The 25,695-nt window shown below is 38.3% G+C and overlaps 1 protein-coding gene across 7 annotated transcripts in view; it reads left to right on the plus strand.

The window, feature by feature from the left end:
* Window positions 1-24,549: 24,549 nt before the first annotated feature.
* Window positions 24,550-25,695, plus strand: part of FAM172A (family with sequence similarity 172 member A) — a 423,647-nt gene continuing 422,501 nt past the window's right edge. For 3 of the 7 annotated variants that reach the window (XM_032335748.1, XM_032335746.1, XM_032335750.1), the window contains exon 1: window positions 24,551-24,711. The gene's annotated coding sequence lies outside the window, so the exon portion shown is untranslated. Of the gene's footprint in view, window positions 24,712-25,695 lie in introns of all 7 variants that reach the window. The other 4 variants (XM_032335747.1, XM_032335751.1, XM_032335745.1 and 1 more) reach the window with 2 other exon arrangements.

Raw genomic sequence — 25,695 nt, forward strand, 5'->3', positions numbered from 1 at the left:
CTCTCTGCCTACTTGTGATCTCTGTCTGTCAAATAAATAAATTAAAATCTTAAAAAAAAATGAAAGAGACTTTATATATACCAAACTATATAAAAAAACTTTGAGTCAATCAATAAATTCAGTAAAGCTGCATGATACAAAATCAACATGCAAAAATTTGTTGCATTTTCTATACATTAATAATTAACTAGAAGAGAAATAAAGAAAATAATCCCATTTACGATGCCATCAAAAAGAATAAAATATCTAGAAATAAATTAAGCCAGAAAAGTACAAGATCTGTGCATTCAGAACTATAGGCCATTAAAAAAATTAATTGAAAAAGACACAAATAAATGGAAAGATGTATTGTGGATTATGGAATTAGTGGATTTATTCTCCATTGCTAATGGATTAAAAGTATTAACAGTGTTAAAATGTCCATAATTCCCAAAACAATCTACAGAATTATTATAATCCCTATCAAAGTACTGATGATACTTTTCACAAAAGTAGAACGAGCAATCCTAAAATTTGAACAGAACCATAAAAATATCAAAAGCAATCTTTAGAAAGAACAACAAAGCTGGAGGTATATTTCCTGATCTCAAACTCTATTACAAAACTATAGTTATCAAAACAGTATGGCACTGGCATGAGAACAGACACAAAGAACAATGGAACAGATTACAGATGTCAGAAATGAACCCATACTTACATGGTTAATTAGTTTGTAACAAAGAGGCCAACAATATACAATGAGAAGTAGTCTCTTCAATAAATGGTGTTGGGAAAACTGGGCAGTCACATGCAAAAAAGAGTAAAACTGGATCTCTGTCTTATATCATAAACAAAAATCAACTCAAAATGGATTAAAGCTTTATGTAAGACCCAAACCATAAAACTTTCTACCTTTCTTTCTTTCTTTGGAAGGTGGGGTCAGGGTCAGAGGATTAGGGAGAGAGAAAATTCTTATTCATGTTCCATGCCCAGTGCAGAGCTCAACATGGGGCCCAGCCTCACAAGCCTGAGATCATGACCTGAGTGGAAATCAAAAGCTGGATGCTCAACCAACGGAGTCACCCAGGCACCCTCCGTCCATAAAACTTATAATAGAAAACACAACTGGTCAGTTCCTTGATATGTCTTTGCAATAATTTGGGGAATTTGGCACCAAAAGCAAAGGCAACAAAAGTAAAAACAAACAAATTAGACTACATCAAACTAAAAATCTACACAGCAATGGAAACCATCAAAAAGGCAACCTATTGAATGGGAGATAATATTTGCACATTATATATCTGATAAAGGGCTAATATCCAAAATATTTTAAAACTGATACAACTCAAGGGGCGCCTGGGTGGCTCAGTGGGTTAAGCCGCTGCCTTCGGCTCAGGTCATGATCTCAGGGTCCTGGGATCGAGTCCCGCATCGGGCTCTCTGCTCAGCAGGGAGCCTGCTTCCTTCTCTCTCTCTCTCTCTCTACCTGCCTCTCAGTGTACTTGTAATTTCTCTCTGTCAAATAAATAAATAAAATCTTTAAAAAAAAAACTGATACAACTCAATAGCAAAAAAATTCTGATTGAGATGAACAGAAAATCTAAATAGTTTTCCAAAGACATACTGATGGCCAAGAGGTACATGAAAAGATGCTCAACATCACTAATCATCAGGAAAATGTAAATCAAAAACACAATGAGATATTATACCACACCTGCTAGAATGTCTACTATCAAGAAAAAAAAAAAAAAGACAAAAAATACCAAATGTTGGTAAGGATGTGGAACATCCTTATCACTGTTGATAGCAATGTAAATTGGTGTAGCTATTATGGAAAACAGTGTGGAAGTTCTTCAAGGGGTTAAATAAAAATACCATGAGGTCTAGCAGGTCACTTCTGGGTATTTATCTGAGGAAAATGAAAATACTAACAACAACAAAAAAATGCAATCCCATATTCATTCCAGCATTATTTATAATAGCTAAGACATCAAAACAATCTTAAGTGGTCACTGATAGATTCATGGATTACTAGATTACTAGATAAATGGATGAAGGAAATGTATACACACACACACACAAACACACACACTGGCATACCATTCAGCCATAAAAAAGAGTGAAATCTTGCCATTTGTGACACTGTAGATGATTCCTGTCTTAGAGAGAGAAAAAGAAATACTGCATGATCTATTTTTTTTGATGGAATCTAAAACAAAAACACAAGCTCCTATGCAGAGAAAACAGATTGCTGATTGCAGACGAGGGATTGGAGGGGGAGGGGCAAAATGGGTCAAAAGGCATAAACTTCAAGTTATAAAATAAATAAGATATGGGGTTGTAATGTGCAGCATGATGACTATATTTAAAATGATATTTCATATTTGAAAGTTGCTGAGAATAAACCTTAAAAATTCTCATTACCAGAAAAGAAATTTTAACTACGGATGGTGAAGGATGTTAACTAGACTTTTTGTGGTAATCATCTCACGGTATATATAAATATCAAGTTATTATGTTGTACACCTTAAACTAATATGATGTTGTATGTCAATTATATGTCAATTTAAAAAAAAAGATGAACAGCAAATTTCAGGCTTTAACACACCACCTCTAACCCAACCACATAGTATTAAAAAGTGTAATATAGCAAATGAAAAACAGAATACTGGATCTGGGCTTAAAAGTAAAATTAACACACCAGAAATAAAAAGAGACTCCAGCTGTCCCAAACTGCACACCTGGTACTGACTTCTAGCATAACAGCATGAGAAACTGCTCCCTGGTGATGCAAAGACTCCACTTCGGAAGGTTGCAGCAAAAAACAGAGTTCCCTCTCCCCAATCCTTCCAACCTGGGGACTTTATTCCTGAAAAGAGCAGGATTTCAACACTTCTAATCCTGCCCTCAACCACCTGGTATGGAGGCTAAGTCTCCGGCATAGTAGGAGGCCTCTCTCCTCCTACTCAGCTCTCATTCCTGGGATGGAAGGTCTGTCTTAAGTGTAGGGCTTTGAAAACACTGGAGCCCAGATCATCTTTTACATGCTAATGAGACAGCGGTTCCACAATGGAAAGAAAAATTTTTTTTTTAAAGATTTTATTTATTCATCAGAGAGAGAGAGAGGGAGAGAGAGCGAGCACAGACAGACAGAATGGCAGGCAGAGGCAGAGGGAGAAGCAGGCTCCCTGCCGAGAAAGAAGCCTGATGTGGGACTCGATCCCAGGATGCTGGGATCATGACCTGAGCCGAAGGCAGTTGCTTAACCAACTGAGCCACCCAGGTGTCCCTGGAAAGAAAATTTTTGTGTGATGTCCAGTTTACTGTCTTTTCTTTTATGGTTCATACTTTTTGTAACATAAGAAATATTTGCTCATCCCAAAGACATGAAGTTATTATATTCGCTAGAAGACTGTTTTTACCATATGTATTTAGGTATATGACCCATTTGGAATTTTTTGTATATGATGTAAAGTAAGAGGTCAAGGTCTTCTTTTTGTATCTTTAAGAATATAAGGTCTTTGTTTCGACAACTTTTCTCATGCTTGGAATTTGCAATCGTTTATGATACTGTTTGGTATAAATAGGACTAGGTTGGTATTATTTAATATTCTTAGTTAACCGTTTTCTTCTTAAGAACTATAATGAACGGGGGCATCTGGGTGGCTCAGTCGGTTAAGCATCTGCCTTCAGCTTGGGTCATGACCCCAGGGTCCTGGGATTGAGCTCCGTGTCAGGCTCCCTGCTCAGCGGAGAGCCTGCTTCTCCCTCTCTCTCTGCTTGCGTTCCCTCTCTCTCTGTCAAATAAATAAATAAAATCTTAAAAAAGAGAAAGCACTGTAACAAACCTTCAAATGTATTATTGAAAACATCCATCCTAGGACTGGTGTCATAAGACAAAGAACACAGACTAAAGGGACCATAACCATAGGCAAATCACAGTGAAATGAAGAATACTAGGACAATGACATAAAAAAAGAGGGATGAACACAGACCACACAGACCAACCCACACCCAACTGTACCCTACTGTAGAAGTCTCAGGAACCAGACAAATAGAAGGTCACCTTAATGGATTGCAACAAGAACCCAAAGGACAGCATGAGGACAGAGGCTCCTGCTCCACCCACCTTATACTTAAATATCCCTTACACTCAATACTATCTTGAGAAGGAAAAGGAAACGGGGCCAAATGTCAATAATGGGCAGTTTAGTCATTAGATTGAGAAACATTTAAAAGAATACAATTTTAAACTAGAAAAGAAGACTAGCTTTAACTGGTAAAATTAAGGATTAAAAACAAAAACAAAACAACAACAAAGGGTACCTGGGTGGCTCAGTGGGTTAAAGCCTCTGTCTTTGGCGCAGGTCATGGTCCCAGGGTCCTGGGATCAAGCCCTGAGTCGGGCTCTCTGCTCAGAGGGGAGCCTGCTTCCCCCTCTCTCTCTGCCTGCCTCTCTGCCTACTTGTGATCTCTGTCAAATAAATAAATAAAATCTTTAAACAACAATAACAACAACAACAAAACCTACCCTAACAGAAATGAGAGCTATAAAACAAGATGAGATCAGTTACAGAAATTAAAGTTACTACACATATAAATTGTGTTGTGCTGTATGCTGTATGGCTCTAACATGGTAAGCACTGTTAAAGCTAAGAGTTACATAGGCTCAAGATGTTTCACCTTAGGCAACAAAATCTGTAAGTTCAATTGGTTATCTTTAAATAGAAAAGGGAAAATGAAGAAGCATTTCCTTTGTGTTGCTATTTGGTGTTGTGCCAAGAAAGTCTTAAAAATAACAACAGGAACGAAACTGGTGAGTTAATGTAGTCGAACTGTCTCTAGACGATACAACGGCGCTAGGATTACAGAAGGGAGAGGCAAAATTTGCTCTGACATTCCGCAACTAGAGAGCCTTTGCTATCTGTAGAGGATATTGACAATAGCTTTCAAACTTTCACAGAGTAATGCTTTCTTCAGATGAATTCCTACTTTAGGAAATACAATTTATAAAAGAGATATGAAAATTAAGAAAGTTGTTTAGATAGTACATATCCCCTTTCTTAGAAAATTCTTAAGGTAATTTCAAGGCACTTTGAAAATGATGAGAGAAGCTTCTGTTTCAAGATGGCCACCTAAACAGAAACAGCTATCTTGGGCTCAGATAAGTGTATTTGGACTCTTTTGCCCTGGCTAACATACTAAGAATGGTTCCTCATAGAGAGTGAGTAATCTGCTTGGGAAATGTCTTCCTGGAAATAATGTGGATGTTAAGGCCCAAGGCAGAACTGCTAGTTCTATTTGCAACATCCATTCTCCCTTTGTTTTGTAAAGCACATGATCACCTCGAATTAAGATCATATTTCCCAAGGAAGAATTAAGATGACAGAGTAGTGGGAGAACCCTGGGCTTGCTTGTCCCTTTAACATAGCTAGATCAGTGTCAAAACAGTTTAAACAACTAGGATATCCACCTGAGGATTAAGAAAACAATCTACACAATTAAAGGGAAAAAACATGGCAGTTGCAAGGTTCAGAGACATAAATTCAGGAAGAGAAAAGCCATCCTGCCATGGAGGGGGTGGGAGCCCTTTTTTGTGGAGAGGATGGGGAGTTGGAGTGTATTGGGATGCAAGAAAAACACTCCTTCAGGACCACTGAGTCAGGAATTGAGAGGAACTGACTATTTCAAGTTTTTTATAAACTGTGGAGCCCAGATTCTGAGGTTTCAGAAGTCCACACCATTTGCTAGAATCAAACTGGGCAGGCAGCGGCGCCCTGGGGAAGGGAGGCTGGAGGCCTCGTTGTTGATGGTGGACAGCCCAGTGTGGGGATCCCCTTGGTTGCACTGGGAGAATATCCTCCTTCCTGAAGTACATGGGCAAGAGGAGAGATTGTCTCTCCAAGGACAAGGAACACAGTTGAACACAACACATGTAACAGCAGGGGACAGAGGCATGTGCAGAGAGTAGAAAACATGGTCACAGCTTTTTGCTGTGCTGCACCATATACTCCAGGCACCTTCACTGTCATGCAACTGCTTTTCTGGGACAGAGCAATAGTGGGGGCAGTGCTGTAAGGTTCTCCTCCAGGGGAGAAAAGCAGGTCCAAGCCTTGTTGGGTCATTTGAGATTTTAAGTTTCGAATCCTAGCCACCCCCAACCAGAGATAAAATAGGAGAACTGTGAGTGTAGAGGGCAGCTAACCTATTCACAGCTTTTTACTGTGCTGTACCATAAGCTCCAGACACCATCACGATGTTGAGCAAAGTACTGCAAGGCTCTCTTTTGGGGGAGAAGATCTTGTTCATCCCTTACCAGGTCATTTAAGATTTGGAGTTTTGAATCCTGGCAGCACACCAGAGATAATGCATTGGAGTACTGTGGTGCCAGACTTGTCAAAGACTCAGGTACAGACGGGTTGAGGGCAGGGATCTGATAGAGGCTTGGGCTACAGAAGGGGAGACTGCATTTCTTTAAGGGCCTCCTGAAAAGCAGTGGCTATCAGTTCCCCTCCCCAGGGACAAGAGGGTGGAGTGATGCTATCTTCTACTGTCACACTGCTCCCTCGCCCACCAGCACTGTTGGACTTGAGAGAGAAACACAGTGCCCCAGTAGAGGCTGGAGCTCCTTACATCAAACCCAACCCCCCTGTGGCTTGCAGGGCAGCTTTACTAGATCAGGTCTGACTGAGAGCCAGCCCAGTGGGCCTCTCTCCCACAGGAACAACACAGGCCCCCTGCATGTGCTTTTTTTTTTCTTTTTTCTTTGAAATCAGGCTTATAGTTTTTTGTTTGTGTGTTTGTATGTACCCTTTTCTTGTTTTTGTTTTGTTTTGTTTTGTTTTTTGTTTTTTGAAATCAAGTTTATAGTTGTCTGTTTGCTTTTTTGTTTCCTTTTCCTTTTTTGTTTTTTTTGGACCATGATTTTTGTTTTGTTTTTTTCCTGTTATCAGGCTTATCTTAACAAACCAATCAAAGCACACCTATGTAAAGGCCCAAACGCTTCCCACTGCATGCAAGGAGGAACTTCATAGACCTGTGGGAAAAGCAGCTAAGACACAACAGAATGCTGGCAGCATACATCAGAAACACTTCCTGAAGTGCCAGGCCCTGGAAAGTGTATGACCAATTTTTAATATAGCATTATTCTCAGGAGCAGGAAACATAAAAAACCTTCATAAGACACAAAAGACAGAAATTTTGCCAAAATGACAATATGAAGGAATTTTCCCTAAAAGAAAGATCAAGAAGAAACAGCAGCCAAGGAACTTCTCAAAACAGATATAAGCAATATAACTGAACAATATTTTAGAACAATAGCCATAAGAATACTATCTAGGCTTGTAAAAAGGATAGAAGACAGGAGAGAAACTTTTGCTGTACATACAAAAGACCTAAAAAGTAGTCAGGCCTGAATAAAAAATGCTATAACTAAGATGCAAAACTGAGTGGATATAATCACAATGAGGATGGAAGAATCAGAGGAATGAGTAAGTGATATAAAAGATAAAATTATAGAAAATAATGAAGTTGAAAAAAAGAAGAAAAGAAAACTATTAGATCATGAACATAGGCTTAGGGAAATCAGTGATTCCATAAAGTGCAAAAACATCTGTATCATAGGAGTCTGAGAAGAAGAAGAATGTGAAAAGGGAGCAGAAGGTTTATTTGAACAACTTGTAACTACGAATTTCCCTAATATGGGAAAGGAAACAGGCATTCAAGTATAAGACAAAGAGAACTACCCTCAACAAAAACAGGTCAAAACGAAGACATATCATAGTGAAGCTTGCAAAATACAAAGAGAAAGAGAATTCTGAAAGCAGCTTGAGACAAAAGGTCCTTATCCTACAAGGGTAGACAAATATGATTAGCAGCAAATCTGTCCACAGAAATTTGCAGGCCAGAAGAAAGCAGCATGATATATTCAATGTGCTAAATGGGAAAAATATGTAGCCAAGAATACTTTATCCAGCAAGGCTGTCATTCAGAATAGGAGGAAAGATAAAGACTTCCCAAGACAAGCAAAAACCAAAGGAGTTCATCAACACTAAATCTGTTCTGCAAGAAATATTAAAGAGGACACTTGAGCAGGAAAGAAAGACCCAAAAGCAACAAAGAGTAGAAAGCAATAGAGACAATCTACAGGAACAGCAACCTTATAGGTAGTACAATGGCAGTAAACTCCTATCCATCAATAATTACTCTGAATGTAAATGGACTAAATGCTCCAACCAAAAGGCAATATGGTATCAGAATGGATCAAAAAAACAAGGCCCACTGATATGCTGCCTACAATACACACATTTAATACCCAAGACAGGGGTACCTGGGTGGCTCAGTGGGTTGAAGCCTCTGCCTTCAGCTCAGGTCATGATCCTGGGGTCCTGGGATAGAGCCCCGCATTGGGCTCTCTGCTCAGCGGGAGCCTGCTTCCCTCTCTCTCTCTGCCTGCTTCTTTGCCTACTTGTGATATCTCTCTCTCTCTCTTTCTGTTTGTGTCAAATAAATAAGATCTTTAAAAAATAATAATAATACCCAAAGACACCTCCAAATTGAAAGTGAGGGGGGTGGAGAACCATTTATCATCCTAATGGACTTCAAAAGAAAGATGGAATAACCCTACTTATATAAGACAAACAAGGTTTTTAAAAAAAATTTTGTTATTATTTTCACTTATTGTATTCAATTAGCCAACATATAGTTTTTGATGTAGTGTTTGACAAACTAGATTTTAAAACAAAGACTGTAATAAGAGGTGAAGAAGGGCACTATATCATAATAATGGGGTCTCTCCAACAAGCTGTAACAATTTTAAGTATGTAGGCCCCCAACTTGGGAGCAGCCAATTATAGAAATCAAGTAATAACTTAAAAAAGATCATTGATAAAATATAATAATAGTAGGGGATTTTAACATCCCCTCACAGTATTAGATCTTCTAAGGAGATCAACAAGGAAACAATGGCTTTGAATGACACATTGGACTGGCCTGACATAACACATATATTCAGAGCATTTCATTCTAAAGCAGAAGAATATACATTCTTTTCAAGGGCACATGAAACATTCTCCAGAATAGATCATATACTCGGTCTCAAAATAGGCCTCAACCTGTACAAAAACACTGAGATCATACCATGCATATTTTCAGACCACAACGCTATGAAACCACAAGAAAAAAATTGGAAAGACCACAAACAGATGGAGGTTAAAGAATATCCTATTAAAGAATGAAGGGAAATTAAAGAACCAGGAAATTAAAGAAGAAATTTTTAAAAATACATGGAAACAAAGGAAAATGAAAACAGGACAATCTAAAACCTTTGGGATGCAGCAAAAGCAGTCTTAAGAGGGAAGTATATAGCAATACAGGCCTTCCTCAAGAAGAAAAAAAAAAAAGTCTTAAATACACAACCTAAACTAAAAAAAGTCTCAAATACATAACCTAAACTTACACCTAAAGTAGCTGGGAAAATATGGGAAAAGCTGAGAAAATGGCAAATAAAGTCTAAACCCAGTAGGAGAAGAAAAATAGGATTAGAGCAGAAATCAATGATATAGGAAGGAAGGAAAGAAGGCAAGGCAAGGTAAGACAAGGCAACGAAAGGAAAGGAAAAGAAAGGAAGACTAGACCAGGTCAACAAAACTAAGACCTGATTCTTTGAAAAAATTAGTATGACTGATAAACCCCTAGCCAGACTTATCAAGAAGAAAAGAAAAAGGACCCAAATAAATAAAATCATGAATGAAAGAGAGATTACAGCTAACACTGAAAAAATACAATTGTTAAGAAAATATTATGAGCAATTATAAACCAACAAATTAGGCAATCTGGAAGAAATTGATAAATTCCTAGAAACATATAAACTACCAAAACTAAAACAGAGGGAAAGAGAAAATCTGACCAGACCCATAGGCAGAAAAGAAATTGAATCAATAATCAAGAGTCTTCCGACAAACAAAAGTCCAGAGCTCTATCATTTCCCAGGGGAATTTTACCATTCACTGGGCACTATATGCAACTAATGAATCACTGAACACTACATCAAAAACTAATAATGTACTATATGTTAGCTAGCTGTAACTAAATAAGTTTTTAAAAATTAAAAAAAAAAACCTATTCTTCTGAAACTGTTCCAAAAAATAAAAATGGAAGGAAAAGTTCCGTACTCATTCTATGAGCCCAGCATCACTTTGATCCCCAAATCAGACAAAGACCCCATTAAAAAGGAGAATTACAAATGAATATCCCTGATGAATGTGGATGTAAAATTTCTCAACAAGACACTAGCTAATCAAATCCAACAGAACATTAAGAGGATTAATCACCATGACCAAGTGGGATTTATTCCTGGGCTGCAGGGGAGGTTTAATAGCTGCAAACAAATCAACATGATATACCACATTAATAAATGAAAGGATAAGAACCATATGATCTTCTCAATAAATGCAGAAAAACAATCTGACAAATACAGCATCCTTTCTTGATAAAAACACCCAAGAAAGTAGGGATAGAAGGAACATACCTCAATATCATAAATGCCATATATGAGGGACCCACAGCTAACATCATCCTTAGTGGGGAAAAACTGAGAGCTTTCCCCTAAGATCAGGAACACTACAGGGATGTCTACTCTCACCATTGTTGTTCAACATAGTACTTGAAGTACTAGCCTCAGCAATCAGACAACAGAAAGAAAAGGTATCCAAATCAGCAAGGGAGAAGTCAAACTTTTACTCTTTACAGATGACATGACCCACTATGTAGAAAACCTAAAAGACTCCACCAAAAAAATTGCTAGAACTGATATATAAATGCAGCAAATTTGCAGGATATAAAATTAACTTACAGAAATCTGTTGCATTTCTAGAGACCAATATTGAATCAGAAGAGAAATCAAGGAATCGATCCCATTTCCTATGTGCCAAAACCCGTAAGAAACCTAGGGATAAACCTAATCGAAGGGTAAAAGATCTGTACTCTGAAAACTACAGAACACTTATGAAAGAAATTGAAGAAAACACAAAGAAGTGGAAAAACATTCCATGCTCATGGATTGGAAGAACAAATATCATTAAAATGTGTATACTACCAAAAGCAATCTACACATTCAACACAATCCCTACCAAATCACACCAGCATTTTTTACAGAGCTGGAAGAAACAATCCTAAAATTTGTATGGAACCAGAAAAGAACCTGAATAGCCAAAGGAATGCTGAAATAGCGAGCCAAAGCTGGAGGCATCACAATTCCAGACTTCAAGCCATATTACAAAGCTGTAATCATCAAGACAGCATGATACCACACAAAAACAGACACATGGATCAATGGAACAGAGCAGAGAACCCAGAATGGACCCACAACTATACGATCAACTAATCTTTAACAAAGCAGGAAAGAATATCCAATAGAAAAAAGACAGTATGTTCAACAATTGGTGTTGGGAAAATTGGACAGCCAAATTTAAAAGAATGAAACTGGACCACTCTCTTACATCATACATAAAAATAAACTCAAAATAGATGAAAAACTTAAATGTGAGACAAGAATCCCTCAAAATCCTAGAGGAAAACACAGGTAGTAACTAACATCTTTGACATCAGCCAAAATAACGTTCTTTCTAGGTATGTCTCCTGAGGTAAGGGAAACAAAAGCAAAAGTTAACTATTGGGATTTCATCAAGATAAAAAGCGTCTACACAGCACAGTAAACAATCAACAAAACTAAAGGCAATGCAGAAAATAAAGGATATTTGCAAATGACATATCAGATAAAGGGCTAGAGCCCGAAGTCTATAAAGAAGTTTTCAGTTTCAACACTCAAAAAGTAAATAATCCAGTTAAGAAATGGGCAGAAGACATGAACTGACATTTTTCTAAAGAAGACATACAAATGTCTAACAGACATATGAAAAAAATGCTCAACCTCACTCAGTATCAGTGAAATACAAATTAAAACCACAATGAGATACCATCTCACACCTGTCAAAATGGCTAAAATTAACAGCTATGGAAACAAGAGATGTTGGTGAGGATGCAGAGAAAGGAGAACCCTCTTAAAATGGTGGGAATGCAAACTGGTGCAGCCACTCTGGAAAACAGCATGGATGTTCCTCAAAAAGTTAAAAATAGAACTACCCTATGACCCAGCAATTGCACTACTAGGTATTTCAACAAAGGTTACAAAAATACTGATTTAAAGGGGCACCTGCACCCCAATGTTTATAGCAGCACTATCAACAACAGCCAAAGTATATAAGGAGCCCAAATGTCCAACTGGCTGATGAACGGATAATATTATACAGTGGAATATTACTTAGCCATGAAAAATAACGAAATCGTGCCATTTGCAACAACATGGATGGAACTGGAGTGTATTACACTAAGCAATGTAAGTCAGTCAGAGAAAAACAAATACCACATGATTTCACTCATATGTAGAATTTAAGAAACAAAACAGATGAACATGGGGAAGGGAAGGAAAAATAAGATAAAAACAGAGAGGGAAGCAAACCATGAGAGACTCTTAACTATAGAGAACAAATTTAAGATTGTTACAGGGGAGGTGGGTGGCAGGATGGGCTAAAAGGATAATGGGCTTAAGGAGGGCACTTGTGTTAAGCACTGGGTGTTACATGTAAGTGATGATCACTAGATTCTATTCTTGAAACCAATAATAACTACACTGTTAGTAACTAACTAGTAACTAACCACACTAACTTAATTAATTTGAATTTAAATACAATCCTGGAGGGAAAAGTGAAGATCTTTATCAAAAACTCTAAAAAAAGAAAAAGACAGCATTTCCAATTGCTTAGTAGCGTAGTAGTAATGTGTGACCGCATGTCTAAGTACTGATCAATAAGATGTAAACAGGGGTGTCTGGGTGGCTCAGTGGGTTAAAGCCTCTGCCTTTGGCTCAGGTCATGATCCCAGAGTCCTGGGATCGAGCCCTGCATTGGGCTCTCTGTTCAGCAGAGAGCCTTCTTCCCTCCCCCCCCCCACCTTCCTGCCTTTCTGCCTACATGTGATCTCTGACTGTCAACTAACTAAATAAAATCTTTTTTAAAAAAATTTTAAAAATAAGATAAAAACAAAAATGGTGCAAGCAAATTCTCACAAATTCTCATGGAGTATTTTTTCTCTTCCTTCTGGCTGGGTTGTGAGCATAATAACAGAAACTAGAGTAGCCATTTTGGCCAGATAAAGATGGCACATGATAATTTGACAGAACAACAAAAATATAGAAACCTGGGTCACTGACCGTAAAGCCATAAAAGTCCTAGAGTGCCTACACTTAGGTGAATGAGAAATGAATTTCCATCTTGCTTAAACTGGTTATTTGGGTTTTTTAAATCACAAACAGCAAATTCTTAATATCTTAACATATGATATGGGAACAAAATATCATATAATGAACCCTAAGGTTACACTGTGCCTCTGAGAAAGATTAAAATTGGATAAACTGGATAAAATTAGGAGTGGGGGAGTGGTGCAGAAAAACAGACCAAGAGGGAAATTCTCCTACATAACAAAAGCCTTCTTAGTTAGATAACTGGGGAAGACTTCAACTTACCTCTGTTTTTTAGCCCTATAGCCTTGAGGGCACCTCCTAAATGGCCTTATCTACTGACTCAGAGCCACAGTTTCCCCTTCTTGTTTATAAAATATGCTTCTATTACAGAAGAATATACCCAAAAAACCACAAAACAACATTATGATACTTACTGAGATGGACTTTAAAAAGACTTCTCCCAAGGCTTGGGAGAAGATGGACAGTTACGTAATAAAGCAAGTATAAGAAAATGTTAACAGTATAACCTAGGAGGCAGAGATACATGCATGTGTCCACTGTACTATTCTTTTAACCTTCTGTATGCCTGTAAATTTTCTTATAAAATAATGGAAAGAAAAATATTCCAGTTACTGCTAGTCAACATAACCCATTTTACAAAGACATAAACAGAAAGCTAGGAAATACACTTAAAGGATCATGATAAACAGAATATCCAACCTTAGAGAAAAAGAGATGGTTCAGGAAACAGAAAAGAACTTTCTGATGATACTGCAGAACATAAAATAGCACTCTTCTATGAAAAAAAAAAAAGCAATCAGAAAATATATTTCTTGAAAATTAAAAATAAATATCCAAGCCTTCAAAAACATTCATTGACTAAAAACTGGCGTGGTCATCTGGAATTTAAATAACACTGAGTTAAAACTTACTGAGCAGAATACACCAGTCTAAGCTCCTCACACATCAGTGCCACCATCATCATTCATTTGGATGAACCAAATAGCCTCCTAAATTATCTACATACTTCTACACAACCCCTTTCAGTCAATTCTGAGGTGCCATAGCGATCCTTTTACAATCAGATCATGTCTCTCCTCTATTCAATGTTCTCCAGGACTCCCCTTTTAATTCAGAGCAAAAAGTCTTTTAAAGTAGCCTACAAGTTCTAGTCTTCTCTTTCACCAATCCCTCTTTCCTCTATGATTACACATTCTACTATTCTTTCCTTTCTCTCCTCCAGCCACACTAGCTTCCTTAGAACCTCTTAAATATGCCAGGCACATGCCAACTTTCATGCTTTTGTTCTAGTTTTTTCACCACAGATGGGTTTCACCTTTTCTAGACCTACATACAAATGAATTTAAATAGTATGTACTTTTTCATGTGAGGCTTCTTTCACTGGGCATTTTTTAAAAGGTTTTATTTATTTATTTGACAGAGAGAGAGAGCACAAGTAGGCAGAGGCAGGGCAGGCAGAGGGAGAGGGGGAAGCAGGCTCCCTGCTGAGAAGAGAGCCCAATGTGGGGCTTGATCCCAGAACCCTGAGACAATGACCTGAGCTGAAGGCAGAGGCTTAACCCACTAAGCCACCCAGGTGCCCCTCACTGGGCATGTTTTGAGATTTATTCATATTGTATATGTCAGTGGCTGGTTCCTTTCTATCGCTGATTATAGGCATATACCTCAGAGGTACTGAAGGTTTGGTTCTAGACCACCACAACAAAGCAAATGTCACAATAAAGTGGGTTAAATGGATTTTTTGGTTTCCTAGTACATAAACTTATATTTACAGTATACTGTAGTCTACTAAGTGTACAATAGCAGTATGTCTAAAAAGGTACATATCTTAATTAACGTATTATTGCTAAGAAATGTTAACCATTATTTGAGCTTTCACTGAGTCATAATCTCTTTGCTAGGAGAAGGTCCTGCCTCCACGTTGATGGCTGCTGACTGATCAGGGAAATAACTGCTAAAGGTTGGGGTCTTATTTCTCAAAATAGGACAATGAAGTGTGCATCATGGACTCCTTTCACAAATAAGTTCTTTGTAGCAGATGATGTTGATAGCATTATATACACAGAACTTTTTTTTTTAAAAGATTTTATTTATTTATTTGAAAGAGAGAGATCACAAGTAGGCAGAGAAGCAGGCAGAGAGCGAGGGGGAAGCAGGCTCCCTGCTGAGCAGAGAGCCCGATATGGGGCTCGATCCCAGGACCCTGAGATCATGACCTGAGCTGAAGGCAGAGGCTTTAACCCACTGAGCCATCCAGGCACCCCTACACAGAACTTCTTTTAACTGAAGTTAATCCTCTCAAACCCTATTGCTGCTTATCAACTAAGTTCATGTAATAATCTAAATCCTGTTGTCATTTCAAAAGTCTTCATAGCATCTTCACCAAGAGTATATTTCATCTAAAGAAATTGCTTTCTTTACTTATGCTTAAGAGCAACTCCCCATCCGTTAAAATGTTATCATGAGATTGCAACAATTCAGACCTATCTCCAGACTCCACTTCTAGTTCTCCTGCTATTTCCACCACACCTGCAGTTATTTCCTACACTAAATTTTGGGTGCCTCTAAGTCAACCATGGAATCAACTTCTTCCAAACTCCTGTTCTTGTAGATATTTTTACCTTTTCCCCACAAATCATGATGTTCTTTATGGGCATCCAGAATGGTGAATTTTTCCCAGAAAGTTTTCAAATGACTTTGCCCAGATCCATCAGAGGAGTCCCTATTTAATGCAGCGATAGCCTTAAGAAATGCATTTCCCATGTAACATTTGAAAGGTGAGACTGCTCTTTGATCCATGGGTTAAAGAATGGATGCTGTGTTAGTAAGCTTGAAAACATTAACTTTGTTGAATATCTCTGCTGCCAGAATTCTCGGATGATCAGGTGCATTGTCAAAAATATAATAATATATTATAATATATTATATATTATATATATTATATATTATAATATAATAATGTAATATTTTGAAAAAAATCTCCCCCCCCCCCCCCGAGCAGGTGTTAAGAGTGGACTTAAAATATTCAGTAAGCCATGGTGTAAATAGATGTGCCATCATCCAGGGTTTGTTGTTCTATTTATAGAAGGCAGAATAGATTTAATATAACTCTTAAGGACCCAAGGATTTTCAGAATGGCAAATAAGCATTGACTTCAACTTAAAGTAACCAGCTGCCTGGCCCCTAATAAGGGAGTCAGACTGCCTGCCTTGGAAGCTTTGAAGCCAGGCATTGACTTCTCTCTAGCTGTAAAAGTCCCAGATAGTAACTACTTCCAATATAAGGCTGTGACCAAAGAAAATCTGTTGTTTAGTATAAACACCATCATGAATCATCTTAGCTAGATCTTTCAATAATTTGCTGCTTCACCTTGAACTTTTGTTATAGAGATGGCTTCTTTCCTTAAACCTCATGAACGAACATTTACTAGCTTCCAACTTGTGTTCTGCTGCTTCCTTACTTCTCTCAACCTTTATAGAATTGAGGACAGTTAGGGTTTTGACCTGGCGTAGGTTTTGGATTTCTATCCAGACCACTAAAATTTCCTCCATATTAGCAAGAAGGCAGTTTCACTTTCTTATCATTTGTGTTTGTCCTGGAGTAGGAAGACCTTTTAATTTCCTTCAAGACCTTTTCCTTTGCCTTCGCAACTTGTCTAACTGTTTGACCCAAGAGGCCTAGCATTCAGCCTATCTTGGTTTTCAGCATGCCTTCTTTACTTAACCTATCATTTCTAGCTTTTGATTTAAAGTGAGAGATGTGCAATTCCTCCTTTCTCTTTAACACTTAAAGGCCACTGTAGGCTTATTAACTGGCTTAATTTCACTATTTTTGTATCTCAGGGAATTCAGACATCTGAGGAGAGGGAGAAACTGGAATGGTTGGTTGGTGGAGCAGTCAGAAGACAACACATTTATCAATTAAGCTCACAGTCTTAAATGGGCATGGTTTCCAGCACCCAAAACAATTACAATAGTAACATCAAAGATCACTAATCACAGATCACCATAACCAATATAATAATGAAGAAGTTTAAAGTAACTGCTAGAATTACCAAAATGTGAAGTTCCGAACGGAGCAAATACCGTTGGAAAAATGCTATTAACAGACTTGTTCAATGCAAGGCTGCAATAGGACTTTAATTTGTAAAAATGCATTATTTTCAAAGCACAATAAAGTGAGGCATGCCTGTAGTATTCTATTACATGAATACAAGATTTGTTTATTTATACCCCAATGTGATGGACACCTGGGCTATTTATAGTTTGGGGCTATTATGAATAAAACTTCTATGAACATTCTTACACATCTTAATTTATTATTGGCTTTTTAGCTATACCTCTGTATTTTTTTTTCCAGTAGTTCCTCTGAGTATTAAACATATACCCTTAACTTTCTATAGTGTTTAGGTCCAATTACTTCTTACCTCATCCTGTCATGTGTAATACAGCTTTTGCATGTATTACGACAACAGATCTAATAAGCCTCACCAGACACGTTAAAATTTTTGTTCTAAAGTTCTATGTATTTTAATGAAATTAAGAGGAAAACTAACATATTTACCGAAGTGTTTTTTTTTTTTTCTGATGCTTCTTCAAGATCCTAACTTCCATATGGTTTTATTTCCCCTCCATTAGCACTTCTTGAAGATCTATCTGCTTGTGACAAATGTTTATTCCACCATTATTGAAGGTATTTCACTAGATGCAGAACTCTGGACTGATTACCTTTTTATATGAGCACTTGTAAGATGATCCAATTTCTTCTGGCTTCCACTGTTTCTGATAAGACAGTGTTCATACGGATTCTATATACAACTGTCATTTTATTCTGCTTTCGAAGTATCTTTTTTTTCCTTTTTTTTACGATTTTATTTATTTGACAGAGAGAGACACATCAAGAGAGGGAACACAAGCAGGGGGGAGTGGGATAGGGAGAAGCAAGCCCCACTGAGCAGGAAGCTGGATGCAGGGCTCAATCCCAGGATCCTGGGATCATGACCTGAGCCAAAGGCAGACGCTTAATGACTGAGCCACCCAGGCACCCCTAAAATTGGTGTAGTTTTTAAGAAATCTGTGTTATGCATACGTAGGACACATTTGTATTAATCTGTCTCCAAATTCATTGAATCCCTCCTCAGAATTTCCATTCTGCTATTAGGCCCAAACAGTGAATTTTTAAAAATTTCATACTATTTTTCCATAACAGAATTTCCATTTGGTTCTTTATTATACTTCTCACGTCTCTGCTGAGATTTCCTGTATTTTCATTCTGTATGAGCATACTTTCCCGTCATTAAGCATAGCTGTAATAGCTTTTTAAAGTCTTATTTATTTATTTATTTTTAAAGATTTTATTTATTTATTTGACAGAGAGAAATCACAAGTAGAATGGAGAGGCAGGCAGAGAGAGAGGAGGAAGCAGGCTCCCTGCTGAGCAGAGAGCCCGATGCGGGACTTGATCCCAGGACCCTGAGATCATGACCTGAGCCAAAGGCAGCGGCTTAACCCACTGAGCCACCCAGGCGCCCCTAAAGTCTTATTTGATGACTCCAACAAAGAGTCATCTTGAGATCAGTTCCACTGTGTCTTTTCTCTTCTGAATGGGTAACTGTGCTGGGGGTCTTCAGGGCCACGCCTACCTTTGGACATTAACTAGAACTCACAGGATTCGTTACATACTTGTACTCATAGCTAGGATTTACTACAGTATGTAGTATTTGTGTAATAAAGAAGGGTCATTTTAAGGATGTGGCAACATACTTAAAAGCCTACTGACCACATTTAACATCTAATATATCAAGTTTCAGTGAATACTGAGAGGGAGAAAAAGTTTCTGAGGGTATTTGAGAATAACCAAGTTGCCCACGACAGCAAAGTCAGTACATAAAAGGATTACAATGAAGAAGAATGGGATTAAGTTTTGTGCTTACATTAGTTATCGTAAAGAATCAGAAATAGAGAACTTCAGACTAGATATAAGCTGGAAGGGAAAGTTAATAAAAGAGGAAAAGTACCAGGAACAGATTTAAGAATTACTTGGTATTCATATCCCAATGAGAAAGTACCATTCCAACCTTGAAAACACGATTTTTATAAATATTATATAACATTTTAAACTTTATAATTTCTGTAACATAAATATTTGGATGTAACTGATATATTCAATGTGCAGCACTTGGGGGATGTGTGGTAACAAGCAGTAAAACCTAGGTTTTCTCCTACTACTACAACCCAAATCCGTTTTATCAGATCTTCTTCCCCTTCCCTGGATTTTATGTTAGGCATGCATTATGGCTTTTTTGGTCACAGTAGGACATTTTCAAATGTCTAATTTTTAGTTATTTAAAAGTCCAATATGATCTTGAAGTCACTTTAAATGTGTTCTATTCTTTCCCCCATTGCTTCCTTCCTTTACTTAATGTTTTGTCTTCCACTCTTTTCAAGCAGTTGCCCTAGAGGATGCAATACATTTATAACTTATCTAAGCCCACTTTCGAATTAACACTATACACCTTCATGGGTAGTGAAAGTGCAGAGTATTTCCAATTCCTCCCTCCTGTCCTTTGTAACACTGTAGTCATTCATTTTACTTATCCACAGGCTCTAATTATAGAACACAATATTGACAGTTTTATTTTGTCAGATCAATTTAGAATAAGAAAAATAGATTTAATTTTACCTTTATTCCTTCTCTAAAACTTTTTTTTTTTCCAAGTAGAACCAAGTTTCCAACCTATAACATTTCCATTTCTTTGAAGAACTTCTTTTAACATTTCTTGCAGTTCAGGTCCACAGATGACAGTCTCCCTCCACTTTTGTTTGTCTAACAAAGTATTTTTCTTTTGCCCTTTTAAGAATAATTTTACTGGATATCAAATTCTGTGGGTTTTTTTTTCCTTCCAACACTTTAAATACTTCACTCTTCTCTCTTCTTGCATAGTTTCTGAAGATAAGTCCAATTTCTTTTCTTTTTTTTAAAGATTTTAATTTATTTATTTGACAGAGATCACAAGTAGGCAGAGAGGCAGGCAGAGAGAGAAGGGGAGGCAGGCTTCCCGCTGAGCAGAGAGCTGGATGCAGGGCTGGATCCCAGGACCCTGGGACCACGACCTGAGCCGAAGGCAGAGGCTTCAACCCACTGAGCCACCCAGATGCCTCAAGTCCAATTTAATTCGTACCCCTTTTTCTCTGTAGGCAAGGATCCCCCCTGCACATGCCCCCTAGCTTCATGATTTTTTACTTTCAGAATATACATGTCCAGGTATACATTTTTTAGTATTTATCCAGTTTGCAGTTTTCTATGGTTCCTAGATCTGTGGGTTTTGTGTCTGTATTAAGAAAATTTTTAGAAAATTGTCACTATTTCTTCAAATAGTTCTTTTCTTTATTTCTTTCTTCTTCTAGGTTTCCTATTATACCAATGTTACACATTTTGTCATTTCCATAGAGTACTTGGATATTGGGGTGTTTTTTTTTTTTTCATTTTTTTCTCTTTGCATTTCAGTTTTATAAACCTTCTATTGACACATTTTCAACCTACATTCTCTCCTTGGCTGTGTCCAGTATACTTATGAGCCAATCAAAGCTATTTTTCATTTCTGTTCATGTGTTTTAGTTTTCTAGCATTTCCTCTGGATTCATCCTTAGTGTTTTCACTTCTCTGTTTACAATCCCCTTCTGTTCCTACATGTTGTCCATTCCCCCACCCCACTTCAAAGACTAGAGTGAGATGGGGCTGAGTATTTTTATTGCTCTAGATTGCTAAACTTCCACTTGGTTAGGTAAAATAGTTTCCCTTAATGGCAGGGTTGATAAGGAAAACAGACAGCTCTAGGCATATTTCAAAACTGTCACTTTTCCTCTTCCCCAGACAGAAGAGGATTTTTCTCCTATCTTCACAGTGAGAACCTGGCGGAACTTTTAGAGGTAAAATTCAGGAGAATGTGGGTGGTCTCCCTTTCCCCAAAAGGGGAACCACATGAACTTTTTAACTCTAAAGCTAGTCGATGAGTTTAAATTCTCATGGTAGTCCACAATGAGCTTCCAGCAATTTACCAATTACAATTTAGGGTGTTCCTACCCACACTGACTCCTGCTGCCACTTCTGCTCCCTCTAAGCTGTGCTCTTTAACAACCTGCCTGTCTCTCCTTTTTGAGAGTCAATAGCTTTTCTGCTGACCGCAGTCTTTCATGGATTTAGAAAAGAGTTGATGATTTTTAGTTTGTTCAGGTTTTTCTTATTGTGAGGATGGAAGTGACTGACCTCCAAGCTCCAAACTCTTTACATATTGAACTGGAAACCTCTAACTTACTTAAAGTGTCCTCTTTCCTAGCAAATATGACTGGGAGGAAGAGGGTAAATCTGTTTTGTCTTGGTTCCTCCACCTTTTACTTCTATATATGTCCCACACTCACTCTGTTGCCTTGAAGTCCATTAGCATCAGCTTGGGGATGGGGGATGAAAAGGCTATTGTAAAGGAAAATCATGGTGCCCTCTGTAACAACTGCCTAAAAGCTGCCTAAAAACAACTGCTGATGCTTTTGTACATTTTGGAGATTCACCCAAATTCTGGAACTCCCAACACTGCCATTGACAGATGCGCAGAATGAATGCTCCAGCCAGCACGTCAAATTTCCATGCAGATCCTCTCCTGGTGGCTTACTTCATATAACTTCATTCTGCTCCTTGGTTGCTTTTCCTTTCTTTCATTCTACTGGAAACACTTCTTTTTCAAAACAATTCTAGTAGTGGTACAAGTTGAAATGTGTTCCCTTGAAAAGATACGATACAATAAAGTGCTAAGTCCATTACTTCACAATAAAGTGCTAAGCCCATTACTTCACAAATGACATTATTTGGAAATAAGACCATTAGATAATCAAGCTAAAATGAGGTCACTGGGGTACACCCAAATGCAATATTATTAGAGTCCCTATACAATGGCAAACATTTGGATTCAGAGACAATACACAGGGAGAATACCATGACAAGATGCAAGTAGAGACTGGGATACTGCATCTATAAACCAAGGGACATCAAAGATTCCAGCAAACCACCAGATCCCAGAAGAGGGGTATGGAAGAAAATTTCCTTCCAGTGTTCAGAAAGAACCACATTGCTTACACTTTCACCTTGAACTTCTAACTTCCAGAAATGTGAGTCAGTAATTTTTGTTGTGAAGCCACCTAGTTTAAGGTACTTTGTTATTGGTGGCCCTTGAAAATGAATACAACAGCCATGTACCAACATGTCTACTGGCTGTTGGGAAAATGCGACAGTTTTTATCTCTTTGTCATCATCAGCACCCTCAGTTGGTCTCTTCCCTTTAAATATTTCCAGGCAAGAGAGCTGGGTATCACCTTTGGGACTGCCATTTCCCAAACTCCAAGGTTACTGGTCAAGGCTCATCCCCACCATATTTCCAAATCTCTTACAACCCTCCTCCTTAGTGGCATCGAAGAGGGACCAGGGGCCAGATCATGTAGTATCTTAGAGTTTTATGAAAACAATTTTTTATTTTCTTCTACTTGAGTAAAGAAGGTCTTTAAAGCTTTGCCCAGGAAAGTAACAAATTCTGACATGTATTTTAGAAGTATTTTTACAGCTGCCAAATGGAGGCTAGACTGTAGGAAGGCAAAAACAAACAAACAAACAAACAAAAAAACAAAACACACACACACACAAAAAACAAACAAACAAATAAAGAAAAACAACAAACAAACTTGTAGAACAATTAAAAGGCAATTACAGCATCCACTGAGTAGCAGAATAATGCTGTATAGGTGTTGAGAACTAATTAGGTTCAGCATACCTTTTGAAAAAAGAGCCAACAGATTTTGCTGAGGGATTGGACATGGAATGTTAGAGAAAGAGGAGTCAAAGGATAATCTGAACAATTTTAAGAATCCAATGCCATTTACTGAAATGGAGAGATATGCAATAGGAAACAGGTTTTGAAGGTAGAAGATAGAGTCTGAAATGCATATTAAATATCCTAGTAATATGTTGAATAAGAAATTGGATATGTGAGTAAATAATCCTAGAAGTCAGGGCTGGATGTGGGTATTTGGAAGCCATCAGCATAGGGAAGTTATGTAAAACATGGTGACAGAAACGGATGAGATCACCTGGGGAATGAGGAGAGATAAAAAAGGGAAGAAGTCTGGAGCATAATCACGTTCAGAAATCAGGAAGAGGGGCACCTGGGTGGCTCAGTCCACTAAGCTACTGCCCTTCAGCCCAGGTCATGATCCCGAGGTCCTGGAATCCAGCCCAGTGTTGGGTTCTCTGCTCTGTGGGGAGCCTGCTTCTCCCTCTCCCTCTGCCTGGGCTCTCTCTCTGTGTCAAACAGATAAATAAAATCTTAAAAAAAGAAAGAAAGAAAGAAAGAAATCAGGAAGAATCAAGCGAAGGAGAATCAAAAAAGCACCATGATTTCACAATAGTCAAACAAAAAATGTGTATCAAGTTTCAAGTAAAAAGATGTAATTAACTGCGTCAAATGATGCTGAATGGTTAAGATGAAGATTAAGAGTTGCCTCTTGGATGTCTGATTGTTTAAATGCCCAGATATCGACACACAAACTCCTTCATTCTAACATTTCAACTACCAAAGAGGTCTCATCTCACATTCAAGTACGGATAAGAATTAAAGATCTAGACTTTATTTTTAACTACCAGGAATTTATTTTTGCTACCAGGAATCCCCCATAAAGGCTGCGTTTAGAACCAAAGTCCTCTTAGTCATGTGATTACAGATTTCCACAAATGTTTCTCATTCATCCCACTAGTAACTCAGGAAACAGTAAAAAAGCAGGTGAGGGAACTTAACCTTAATTTCCTACTTTATAAGTCGTAATTTTGAAGTAAATTTAACCTTCCAAATCTAGAAGTTTCGACCTTCTGTCTTTTCTGGAGCTGAATGCAGTGGGTAAAGTATGAATAAAACATAAATGGGAGAGTAGGCAACTGGCTGCATGGACAGTCTCGCAACTGCTTTTTAATTTTCTTGGAGAACGAGGCTTCAAGGTGGCCCCGTCCTCAAGGCTGCTCAGGAAGTGGAGTCTCCCGCTTTACAAAAGAGGGTAAAGGAAAAGGCGACCAAGGCCCGCGGAGAAAGAATAGAACAACTCTTACCTCCCACAAGCCTCTCTCTCCCAGCCCACCTAGCTCCACAGGAACCAATTTAGCGACCACGCTCCGCCCATTTCCGGATTGTCGCAGACGCCGTCGCGTGCACAATGACGTTTCAGTAGCCCGCGGACCCCGGAAGTGCGGCTCGAACTTGGTCGGGGCGCGGATTCCGAGAGGGAAAGTCATAACAACCGCACGAGGGAGTTCGTCTGGCGAGCTGGAAGGCCACGCCTCCTCCCGACTCCCCCCGCAGCCTTGTAGCTGGGGGCAGAGCTCAGGTAGGACCTGCGTTTGCGGGGATATGAGCTCCGGGGGCAGGCCCTGGCGGAAATCAGAGGAAGGGGCTGGCCTGGTCGGTATCGGGCTGGGATCGTTAGCCCCGGGGCCGCAGGCTGCCCACATCTCACACGGCGTGCCCTGCGCACAGGTGTCCCCAATTCTGGGACACCGCCGAAGGGCAGGTTCCCCCTACCGTTTTTACTTATGAGGCGGGGCAGGGCACGTGCGTTCGTTCCCTGGTTGACTGTCCTTACAAATGAACATGTGGGGTCCAGTTAGCCCTAGAGACCATAGAGTAATGGGCCCTGTATGCTTTCTCAGGAGGGACGGTATTTATTGTCTGATTAAACATTTTTTTCTACAAAAATTATAATCAACGGAAGCTTTACCAGATGTCATTAACTGCAGCCAGAAAATTAAAGTGCAGTTATAAAAAATCTCTCAAAACTTGTAAAATGTATGTATGGGAGCTGGTGGGACATTTGACTGGAATGGGTTTTTAAACTTTGACTTTAAAATAAGCTTAGGTGTTTATTGGAAGCATGCTTTAGTCTAATATCCAGAGTTTTAACATACTCTTCTCATGCTGCAGAGTGTGTATCTCTTGGGCCAAGAATTGGTTACTTAATTTTTGTCTATATTTATTAACAACTAGTGTTCTTGCATTTGTGTATTTCCCTACCTCTGAGAAGTTGTAGAGGGAAAAATTGTGTGGTTTTTGGACTAGCAAGTGCATCCTAATGTTTATTAAAACAGATGAAGTGCAATGTTTATTACTCAATACATGCTATCTTTTTGTTTTAAAGCAGTGTTATTGGTAAATTCTGTATCCTTGTACTTCATTCCATATTGGTGAGGTTAGAGTGTATTCATTTAGGGTATTTACAAACTGTGAGAGCAAGCACTGTTTGAAGTGTCTAATTAAGGTATTATAGTCAGTGCTGGTACCAGGCTTCAGTCTGACTTTTTAAACTAGGTATTCC

Source organism: Mustela erminea, chromosome 3 (genome assembly GCF_009829155.1).
Source record: "Mustela erminea isolate mMusErm1 chromosome 3, mMusErm1.Pri, whole genome shotgun sequence".
NCBI lineage: Eukaryota > Metazoa > Chordata > Mammalia > Carnivora > Mustelidae > Mustela > Mustela erminea.